General features: G+C 45.3%; 1 pseudogene; it reads right to left on the bottom strand.

Moving 5' to 3' along the window:
• Positions 1–2,507: 2,507 nt before the first annotated feature.
• Positions 2,508–2,700, bottom strand: LOC116622935 (annotated as a pseudogene).
• Positions 2,701–11,531: the final 8,831 nt, after the last annotated feature.

The raw sequence follows: 11,531 nt of genomic DNA, 5'->3' as shown, positions 1-11,531 counted from the left end.
ACATACCTAGTAATAAATTTAACCAAGGATGTAAAAGACTTGTACACTGAAAACTGTAAGACATTGAACAAAGAAATTGAAGAAGACACAAATAAATGGAAAGATATTCCATGCTTGTGGATCAGTAGAATTAATAGTCAAAATGTTCATACTACCTAATGCAATGTATAGATTCAATGCAATTCCTATCAAAATTCCAATGGCATTTTTTACAGAAATACAACAAACAATCTTAAAATTTGTATGGAACCACAAAAGATCCCAAATGGCCAAAACAATCTTGAGAAAGAAGAACAGAGCTGGAAGCATTATACTTTCTGATTTTAAACTATATTACAAAGCTATAGGAATTAAAACAGTATGGTATTGGCATCAAAACAGACACATAGATCAACAGAGCAGAATAAGAGAGCCCAGAAATAAACCCATACAAATGTGGTCAATTAATTTATAACCACATAAATGTTTGGAGCCAAGAATACATAATGGGAATTTATAACACTGCTAGAAAAACTGCACAGTCTCATGCAAGAGAATGAAACTGGACCACTATTTTAACCATACAAAAAAATTAACTCAAGATGGATTAAAGACTTGAGCATAAGACCTGAAACAATAGAACTCCTAGAAAAAAATTTAGGTGGTAAACTCCTTGATATCAGCCTTGACAACATTTTTTTTTTTTAATTTGACACCAAAAGGAAAGGCAACAAAACCAAAACTAAATAAATGGGACTGCATCAAACTAAAAAGCTTTCACACAGCAAAAAGGAAACCCTCAACAAAATGAAAAGGCAACTTACTGAATGGGAGAAAATAATTGCAAATCATCTAGCTGATAAGGGGTTAATACCCAAAATACATAAAAAAAACTCATACAGCTCAATAGCAAATGAATAGACATTTTTTCAAAAAAGACATTCAGATGGCCAACAGGTATACGGAAAGATGCTCAACATCACTCATCATCAGGGAAATGCAAATCAAAACCACACTGAGCTATCACCTTATACCTGTCAGAATGGCTAGTACCAAAAAAAAATAAGAAACAACAGGTGTTTGTAAGAATGTGGAGAAAAAGAGAACCCCGTGCATTCCGCGATGGGAATGTGAATTGGTGCCCCCAAGAAGGAAAACAGGAGGGAGGTGCCTCAAAAAATTAAAAATAGAAATACCATATGATCCAGCAACCCCACTTCTGTGTATTTATCCAAAGGAAATGAAAACGCTGACTTGAAAACACGTATGCACCCCCATGTTCACTGCAGCATCATTTCCAATAGCCAAGACATGGCAGCAACCTAAGCGTCCAATGGTGGATGAATGGATGAATAAGATGTGGTATATACAGTTGACCCTTTAAAAAAAAAAAAAAAAAAGATTTTATGTATTTGACAGAAAGAGAGCACAAGCAGGGGGAGCGGCAGAGGGAGAGGGAGAAGCAGGCTCCCTCTGGGCAGGGAGCCCGATGCGGGGCTCGATGCCAGGATCCTGGAATCATGACCTGAGCGCAAGGCAGACACTTAGCGGACTTAGCCCCCCAGGTGCCCCTCCAGTTGACCCTTGAACAGCATGGGTTTGAACTCCGTGGGTCCACTTATATGTGGATTTTTTTCGATAAACATAACAGTACTATAAATGTATTTTCCTTAGGATTTTCTCAACATTTTCTTTTACTTATTACAAGAACACAGTATATATTACATATAATATACAAAATGCATGTTAATTGACTGTGTTATTGGTAAGGCTTCTAGTCAACAGTGGGCTATTAGTAGTTAAGTTTTGGGGAAGTAAAAAATTACATGTGGATTTTTGCCTGCGCAGGGGGTCAGCACTCTCAACCTTGGCATCATTCAAGGGTCAGATGTATAGATGCAATGCAATATTATTCAGCCATAATAAAGAAGGAAATCTTGGGGCACCTGGGTGGCTCAGTCGGTTAAGCGTCTACCTTCAGCTCAGGTCATGATCTCAGGGTCCTGGGATTGAGCCCCATGTCTCATTGGGCTCCCTGCTCAGCGGGGAGTCTGCTTGTCCCTCTCCCTCTGCCCCCCCTCCTGCTGTCTCTTGCACCCTCTCTCAAATAAATAAATCTTTAAAAAACAAAAGGAAGGAAATCTTGCTGTTTGTGACATGGATGGACCTTGAGGGCTATATGAAAGACACATGTTGTGTGATCTCATTTACATGTGGAATCTTAAAAAACCCCAAAACCAAAACCTGAACTCAGATATAGAGAACAAATTGGTGGTTGCCAAAGGCAAGGGGGGGGGCAAATGGGTAAAGGGGGTCAAAAGGTACAAACTTCCATATAATGTACAGATGGCGACTATAGTTAATAATAATGTTTGGCATATTTGAAAGGTGCGAAGAGAGTAAATCTTAAAAGTTCTCGTCACAAGAAAAAAAACTGTACCTGCGTGCTGACAGATGGTAACAGACTTATTGTGCTAATCATTTCCCAATATATACAAATGTTGAATCATTATGTTGCGCACCTGAAACTAATACGTTATATGTCAATTACATCTCAATTAAAGAACTGCATATAAAAGAGACTTTTATACTGTGAATGAAATGGGGAGTCACTGGAAGGTTTTGAGCAGAGGAATGACGGGAGCTGACATATGTTTTAATTAGCAATAATCGCGCCTCGGAGAAACCTCATTGGCTATGATTCTGCCACTGCGCAAAGCTGACTTATATTTTAGAGTCTCGCTCTTGCTGCTGTGCTGTGTCATTATCAGCATTTTTGAAGATTAATATGACCCTGCCCTTGAGGAAGTGCTCAAACTCCGCTAAGGGAATCCATTAGGATGCTAGAGTAAGAATCTAGATAAGCCTGGGTCTTCATGTTAACAAGGACCTGCCCGCTGCAGAGGCAACAGAAAGGGAAGGGGAAATATGATTTAGAAAGGTGCTATAAAGGACAAATGCCCCCGTTAATGACGGATTTGATACGTGAGGTGAGACAGTGACCAAAAAGATAAAAAATACCTAGAGTCTTGGAGCCTTTGAGACCCGAAGAGTCCATCTAGAAGCGAAATGCGACGTCAGTGGAGGGCGCCCTCCTTAAAAATCAACGACCCCATTCCTCTGAATGGAGATGAGCCGGAGCTGCTGGGACAGCCCTGATAGAAGATCCCAGCTTACAGTAGTGCAGGAGAGCACAGCTAGTGGGATTAATGCAAGGGCTGTCAAATCCACCTTCCGTCTCACTTCCACACTCGAATTTGACCCGAATTCAAAGCAAGGGACTATGGGAAAGAAGCAGTATTTATGGCCATACGCTCCACCATCCACGTGAAAACAATCGCCTTGATTGGCAGCCGCCCCCACCCTCCCCCTTACCTTGCTCACGCTCGTCTCCTCGTGGCTCTTCGCTTGCACGTGTGCACACGCGCAGGTCCTGACGCCTGACTGCGGCCCGTGCAAGTCGAGCAAGAGTGCTGGGCATTTGTCTTTTTCTGGGTTCCTCGGTTCTTCGAGTACGCAATTCCCAGGCATATTTGGTGACAGGTTGCAGAACAGCAGAAAGAATCCCTTTCCAAATCTGTAAAAGGCGGCAAGGTTTCCGGCGGGGCCTGAAGCCTGCACTGATGGGTCTGGGAGCAGCCCGAAGGGGAGGAAGGCTGTGGGCTGAAGAGCGGCCTCTGGCTTTGAAGGTCGGGAAGGAGGGAGGGAGAGGGGCGATCTGTGCGCAGGAAAGCTCCGCGGCCTTGCGCGAGCACGTCCACTCTTCTCTGTGCGCCCCCCCCCCCCCCCAGCCCGCGGCCCTTGGGCCCACACATCATCACAGACCGAGGCTCTCCGTGCAGTTCCCAGTGGCCGGGCCCTATGTGGTCCGGAGAAAAGCTCAAGCGCAGTTCCCTGGTCCTTGTGCGTGTGGATGGACGATGCAGGCCTCTTGGGCTCACCCGCTCAAAATGACCTGCAGGAATCCAGGCGCACCCTGGTCTGTGGATAAGAAATCAAACCCGCACACGAACTAGAATGAGTGATGTACTGTTTTCAATTCGATATAAAACAACGGGTCTGATTCTCCTGAGTTCCCTCCTCACGGTGCCTTTCCCGGTGTCAGACTGTGGGTTTTCTGGAGGCAAGGGTGTGAGGGCAATCCCGGGAGGTGGTCCCAGGAGAGCTCGCAGGAGGGGAGGAGGACTTGAACCGCTGGCAGGGGGAGGGAGACAATAAAGGCTGGCCGTGGGCAGCGGGGGCTCCATCCGGAAGGGGACGTTCTGGCAAGTTCGCCTCGCCAGGATGGCAAGGGAGCTACCGTTCCTGTACACCCGTTTGTCATCTGGCTGCCTGCTGCTTCCAGAACGTTGCCTTTCCAACACTTGGGCTTGTCTGCACAGCAAACATCCTCAGGCCACCAGGAAAACAGCGCTGGGGCCGAGAAACACAGGGTTCACGGGAAACAGCCTTGGGCGCGCGCAGAGGAGGGCCGAGAGCATGCGCAGCAGCTGCCTCTGGCACACAGGGTTCACGGGAAACAGCCTTGGGCGCGCGCAGAGGAGGGCCGAGAGCATGCGCAGCAGCTGCCTCTGGCGCCCCTCAGCCATAAACCAGCAGCGAGGCCTCCTGAGCGCCCCTGCTGATGTTCCGACCCGCTCACTAGCAGGTGCTGTCTTCATTGTTCTGGAAAAGGATCAGCTGGAGCCCGTGGCCTACCTCCGCCTGCACGCCAACATACTGGAAATACAAACATGTTCTCTCGACTCACACAGATCCAGGCCCCAAGCCTAGCTCTGCTGCCCGATCGGAAGCGGAATGACTCCAGGAAATTGTTTAACTTCTTGGATCTGTCAAAACAGAGAAAATAATAGCTAGCTTGCAAGCTGAGGCAAAGTTCTATGGCCACGTTATTACTGTTTTTGTTAGTGGTCCCCTCCTCGATCTTGACTCTGATTTCATTAGACTCGTCAAATTCTGGGTTGTCAGGGTTGGAATAGATTTAGCCATTGTGTAGCCTAGACCTCTCATTTGACCCCTGAGGAGCGAAGGCCCACAAAGTGGAAGGACTAATGGGTGGACACGAACCTAGTTCTTACAGTCTCTTTTTTTCTGATTAGAAGAATAATGCAGATCCGCTGGAGAAAAATTAGAAAACTCAGAAAAACGTGTTAGGCAAATATAAAAAGGAATTATTTTAGCAGATCCTTGGCTTTACTTGTCTCATATTGCAGTTTTCATACATCTAAGACTACATTCGGGCTCTGTTAAAAGTTGATTTACCGACTCATTTGTTTGGAAAGTGTCTAGGATCTGTCCGAGTGAAGGTGATTCCAACAGGCAGGAGAACAGCTAATAAAGTTCAACCACCAAGGCAATCTCCTGGTTCGTGGGGCAGTTCATGGCAGTATGGACAGATTAAAATACTTATGTGAGAAACCTACTTTTCTGGAAGCCCCCAGCGGATCTGCTTCAGACCTCATTGCACCGAATTCAGTTTGAGGCTCACGTTGACCAAGCGGCAGGGCTAGCACAGGTCATAAGATTAGAGAGAATGATTGCTCAGACTCCTTGACTTCTGCTTAGTTTTCTATAGATCCAGCAAACAAGCAAGATGAGGCTTATTCATAGGACCAGGGGGCTGAGCAGAAGCGGCTTCTCAGTGCTTTCCTCACAGAGATGCGCCTGAAGTTGGGGGTCCCAGCAAGAGACCACCAGGGCAGAGGAGCTCAGAAATGTGCATTTTCTCCTTCTCATATCATGTGAGGCTGGAGGTCAGGGCAGCACCCCTATTTCTATGAAAAGACATTTTTGCTGCCGGACGTTAATATAACTTAGCTACTTATACATTCTCTTCGTGTTTTTGGCACAGGGCCCTGGCTCTGGCCTGCCACCACGCCCATCCCAGAACCAATCTCTTTAGCCATGGGACATCCATGCTCAACTTGGCTGAGGTTGAATCCCAAGGGAAGTGATCCTGATGAGGTTAAAACAATTCAGGCTGGGAGCAATGAGGAATAAGTGCTTAATGCATATGGGGTCTCCTTTAGGGGTGATGAAAATGTTTCGGAACTAAATAGAGGTGATGATTGCACAACATCGTGAAGGTACTCAATGCTGCCAAATTGTACACTTTAAAATAGTTAATTGCATGCTATGTGAATTTCACCTCAATACAAACAAATAACAATTACAGCCATACTTGATTGCAAGAGGAGTCAACCCCCCCCCCCCCAACTGCATGGCTGATACAGAATGCAGAATGGAAGGGTTGGGTGTTGGGTAGATAACCTGGTGTCTACCACAAAACTCCTATGAAGAGAACAGCCAGTGGTGGAGGGGAAGAGGACAGGGTTTGAGGTCACAGCAGTCTTGGGATCTAATACTGGCTTAGCTTTTATCACCTATTTGCTATGTGACTTTGAGAAAATTACTCCACTGCTTTGAGCCTTGCCTGTTAAATGGGGAGAATGCCATATGGTGTATGGGTGTCCTGGGGATTAGCTGGGGCAACCCATAAAAACCACTGGCACACATAATACATACTAAGCAGGAAACTAAGTTAGGAAAAGAAGTCTATGGGTTGTGTCACCTGACAATGAGAAGAAAGTCAGGGATGACTCTCAAATGTCCAGCTTAGGGATTGGTGGATGATGTAATGACAGAGACTGGAAAGAGTGGTTCTAGTGGGAAGTTGAGGAGTCTGGTTTTGGCCATGTTAAGCTTGAGCTGGCCAAAGAAAATTCACATGGAACTTTCCAAGCACACAGTGGGATGTGTTTATCTGAAAGAGTAGTTAAGGCTGGAGACGCATCATTTGTAGGCTACAGTGAAAGTCATAAGAGTAGATAAAAATATACCACAACTGTATGTAGTGAGCAGAGCAGTGGGCCACGGATGACGCTGATGAACACCGAGATTTAGAGTGGATTTAGGAGGCCATAAAGGAAACAGAGAATTAGATAGAAGGGAAAGTAGGTGAGAGTAATATCATGGGGATGAAGTGAGTCTAGAATGTCAAGAAGGAGCAAATGGCCAATAGTTGTTTAATATGGCAGAGAGGTCTGATAAGATATGGACTAAAAAGTGTTCGCTGGCTCTCACAGCGTGGTGGTGATTGGTGATTTGTGGCCATTCCCAGACCAGATTTGGTGGAGTGATTAGGACAGAATCCAGACTGCTTGTGGGGTGAAGGGGAGATGAGGAGGTAGTTAACAGCAGGTGGGCATGCCCCTTCTAAGTGACCTAAGAGCAGGTGGAGGGGGGGCAGTGAAGGGAGAAAAGGCTTGTTGGAGTGGGATACTTAAAGAGATCTATAGGCCTAAAGCAAAAGCCAGTGCAGAGGGAGAGGATGAAGACAGAGAAAAGTGAACGGGTGACTGATGAAGTTTCCAGAGAAGAAAGAGGTTAGAGTCAGAATCAGAGATTGAGGGGTTGGCCTTGAGAAGAGATGTCTCGTCCTTGGGGACTGATGGCAAGAGGTAAGAACAGGATCTGATGCTAATTAGTTCATAGGTTGGACGGGAGAAGATAAGAAGAAATACCTGATGACCTTAATTGTTCTGGAACAAGAGTCAGTAAAGTTTTCCAATAAAGGACCAGATAGTAAATATTTTAGGCTTTACAGGCCACATCATCTCTGTCACAACTACTCAGCCTTACCACTGTAGTGCAAAACCAACCACAGACAATATGTAAAGAAATGGGTGTGGGCTGTGTCTCAATAAAATTTTATTTATAAAAAACATGTGGTAAAGTGGGTTTGGCCTGTGGTGTTTGGAGTTTGCCAACCTGTTCTTAGAGACGTAGGAAAAGTGAGCCATCTGCTGAAAGCGGCAGGGTGTGGAGACTGAGAAGCATATTAAACATCTTGCAGTCATGAGGAAGGTTTCCATCAGCCCTGAGGGATAAGCCGTGGCTGGAGTCTAGAATTTTGTGATTGCACCAACCTGTCCCACTGTGGATAGTGGAATCACCTATAGTAGGGGTAAAATGCAAAGGCAGATTGAGTATGCCGATTTGGAGTTTTGCCCACTGCGTGGGGTGGTAGGACAGGGGTACGAGGAAGTTGGGTGGGCTGATGAGAGCTCGTTCAATCCCAGCTATGGACTCTACCTTTGGCAGAGAAATCAGGCTGGGAGTAGACTGCTAGACTGGGAGAAAATGGGATGGCCAGAAGCAGGAAGAGAAGGGATGCTGGAGATGAGGCAGGGATAGGAGACTGTGGCTGCATGTATATTGAGATTTAAGGCACTGGGTGGAGCAATGACGGGTTAGACAAGATCTGGAGTGGGGCTATGGAACGGGGCTGCTGATGGAGAGTAGAGGTGAAGGTCATCAATGGGTGTTCTTGGGAGATGCCCAGCTCCACCAGTCCACTCTGTGATTGTACAAATTGGTGCCTGCAATCCACTTTACTAAAGGCTATTCCTCCTTTCATTAGCCCTCTATCTTTTATTGATGTAATATAGCTGTGTATCGAGCATTCCCTTGTAAGTGTAATTGACGTGGGAAACAAAGGCAGAAGAAAAATTAAATTTCCTGACTACTTACAGCCCACTGACAGGTCCCTGAAACAGGCAGAGGGACCTTCCTCTAGAAACTCAGCTGCCTCGATGTTAATACTTTGCTAACGGCAAAAGGCAATGTTAGCCCGACCCCCAGGACCCTGCAAGTCTACTTTAACATATAAAAATTCCTTTGGAGATGTCCTTTATCTCTACCCTCCCCCGCCCCCGCCCAAGATACATGTTGGCAATCATCCCCCAAGTATACATCCCACTAATGTACATCCGAAGGGTCTCAGTGAGTAAGGGACAGGCGGGGCTAGGTAGGGAGAGATAGGTAGGGGGTTACGTGATCAAGCTCACAGAAATCCCAGAAATGCTGAGGCATAATGAAACCAGAGATAAGGGAAAAAACCAGACCACTCTGCTCTGGGCGTCAGAGGTGGGTCTTTTTATGGCCATCACATTGTGACTAACAAAGAATAACCAGACCCCAAAGAAGAAGTGAGCCATTAAAGATGTTATCACCAGTCCTTACTCAAACCAAGACGTCACAAGAATATCAAGGCCACAAGCTCCCTGGTCAGCTCTAAATAAAAGACTGTCAGTGGAGGCCCTCGTTGGCAACCCTGTTGGGACCCCTCTTACTCCTGAGAGCTTTTTCTGTATCCTTGCTTAATAAAATTCTATCGCTTTGCTCACTCTCCTTTGTCCGTGAGATTCATTCTTTGACTCCATGAGACAAGAATCTCCTTCTCCTGCTTCATCATTAGCTTGTTTCACTGCCAAAACAACATATGATGAATTACATATTCATTGCATGCACATCTTGGTCCAGGCCCAGAAACTTGGAGGGTGAGCTTCCCAGGTTGCTGGCTTAGGGATTGTTGGATCCTGATGGACTAACCAAGACCATTTTCTTTAATGAAACCCAGGGATTCTTTTCATTTTGTTTGTGTGCTACCGTTTGCAGGTGTATTTGCTTTATGTACCACAATTTTGCAGATCTTGCAGTGTTGCACACACTAATGAATTCCAGTGAAAGTTGAAAAAATGCTTTCTAATCTTTCACCACATAAAATAACTCATTTGAGAGACTGTGAGAGCTATATGAATGTCTTTCTATGATGAATTGTTACCTTAGTGTTAGTGACATTTTAATATTGGGCAGACTGATCCCATTACCTAAGAACAGAGCGTGGTCTTAACCACTGACAGGTTTTCTAGCAACTGAGTCATTTCACTCCATCACTCTTTATTTACATGGGGATGACATACCTCGAGAACAGGGAATAAATGTTTAGCTGGAACCTTCCAGCAAATTAGGAAACACATCCAAGATCCGTTCTGCCATTTTTGCTGTGAGCCCTGGAATGCAAGGCATTGATTCTTTGCTGGACTTTAGCCTTTGACACTTTTTTGCGGCAACAAATCCAACCCTTCAAGGTGACAGGGAACACACTAGGAAAATGGCTTTACTATGCCCTTTTGTTATTCTGAGACCCAATTTCATTGTGGGGAGGGGGGTTCCCCACGCATTCAACAAGCAATTCTTCAGACACCAGCTGGGTATCCTATAATTCAACTCAATTTTGACACTTACCTACCCAGAGATAGGGAGGGTCATATTCCACAGGTCAAGGGCTTGGTCCTACAAGACTGCCCCCTCCCCACCCCCCGCCCCCCACACTTCAGACACCAGCTGAAAGTCCAGGTTGTTAACTGAGCTTTGGACTGACCAGTTGACCACCTACAGATCAGAGGTTCCAAAGACCCCCTCCTTGGGCTCAATTAATTTGCTAGATCGGCTCACAAAACTCAGAGAAACATTTTACTCTGTAGATCACTGGTTGATTATAAAAGGATATAACCCAGGAACAGCCAGCTGGAAGGGAGGCAGAGGGCAGGGTATGGGGGAAGGGCAAGGAGCCCCCATGGTGTCCGGTGCGCTTGTCTTCCCGGCCCCTCCACAGGTTCACCAGCCCAGACCTTTCAGATATTTACGGAGGCTTCATTACGCGGACACTACTGATTAAATCATTGGCCTTGGGCGATGGATTCAACCTCCAGCTCCTCTCCTCGCCCCAGAGTTGGGGGAAGGAGGGAGTGGGACCAAAAGTTCCAATCCTCTAATCACAAGGTCGGTTCTGTTGGCAACCAGCCCCCACCTTTAGGTGCTTTCCAAAAGCCATCTCATTAACATAACAAAAGACAACTTTATCACTCTTGGCACTTAAGAAATTCCAAGGGTTTTAGGGGCTCCGTGCTAGAAATGGGGATGTAGACCAAATATATATTTCTTTTTTTTTATTATTATGTTATGTTAATCACCATACATCATTAGTTTTTGATGTAGTGTTCCATGATTCATTATTTGCAAATATATATTTCTTATTGTAAATCCTAGTAACACATATGCCGTGTTAACCACCAGTTTGAAAGGACAAGATAGTGTTGAAAATACTACATCAACCTCTCTGAAGTAGTTGCCTTTGGTTACATTATTTTTTATTTAACTGAGTTAAATACTTTGTTATGATCTTCTTTGCAATTGTTCCATTTAGATTTGGTGGATGGTACATTTCCTGTCTTTGTGGTGGTATCCTCATCAGAAAAGAGCAAGATGTTACAATAAAAGTTCTTAGATCAAGCTCCTTTGAGGCCTTGCCTCCCTAAAAGCTCAAAAATCTTTGATCATGAGCCGGCCTGTTTTAAAATCTCCTCTTTTGCCATGTACCAAGAGCGACATCTGCTGGCCACTCTGGGATATCTTTATTTTGGAAATTGCCAGAGATGTTTCCCTTCTTAAAAATTAAGTCATCTTTGTTGTTGTTGTTATTTGTTATTTATTTTAAAAAATCAGTTCTCATGCTCATACAGAGTCCTTCATAGATAGTAAGGTTTGGACAGGGGGCTTAGATTAGAATCAGGTTTCTACAAAGGATGAAGGCCAGACTGGCTACATCATTTGTGGGGTTCAGTGTAAAACGAAAGTGGGGGGCCCTCTGTTCACAAATTAAGAACTTCAGGACGGCAACCACTGAGCATGAAGCCGAGCGTGGGGCC

The sequence above is a fragment of the Phoca vitulina genome, unplaced genomic scaffold, assembly GCF_004348235.1.
Source record: "Phoca vitulina isolate PV1807 unplaced genomic scaffold, GSC_HSeal_1.0 scaffold55, whole genome shotgun sequence".
NCBI classification, from domain to species: domain Eukaryota; kingdom Metazoa; phylum Chordata; class Mammalia; order Carnivora; family Phocidae; genus Phoca; species Phoca vitulina.
This window is presented reverse-complemented; position numbering and strand designations above follow the sequence as displayed.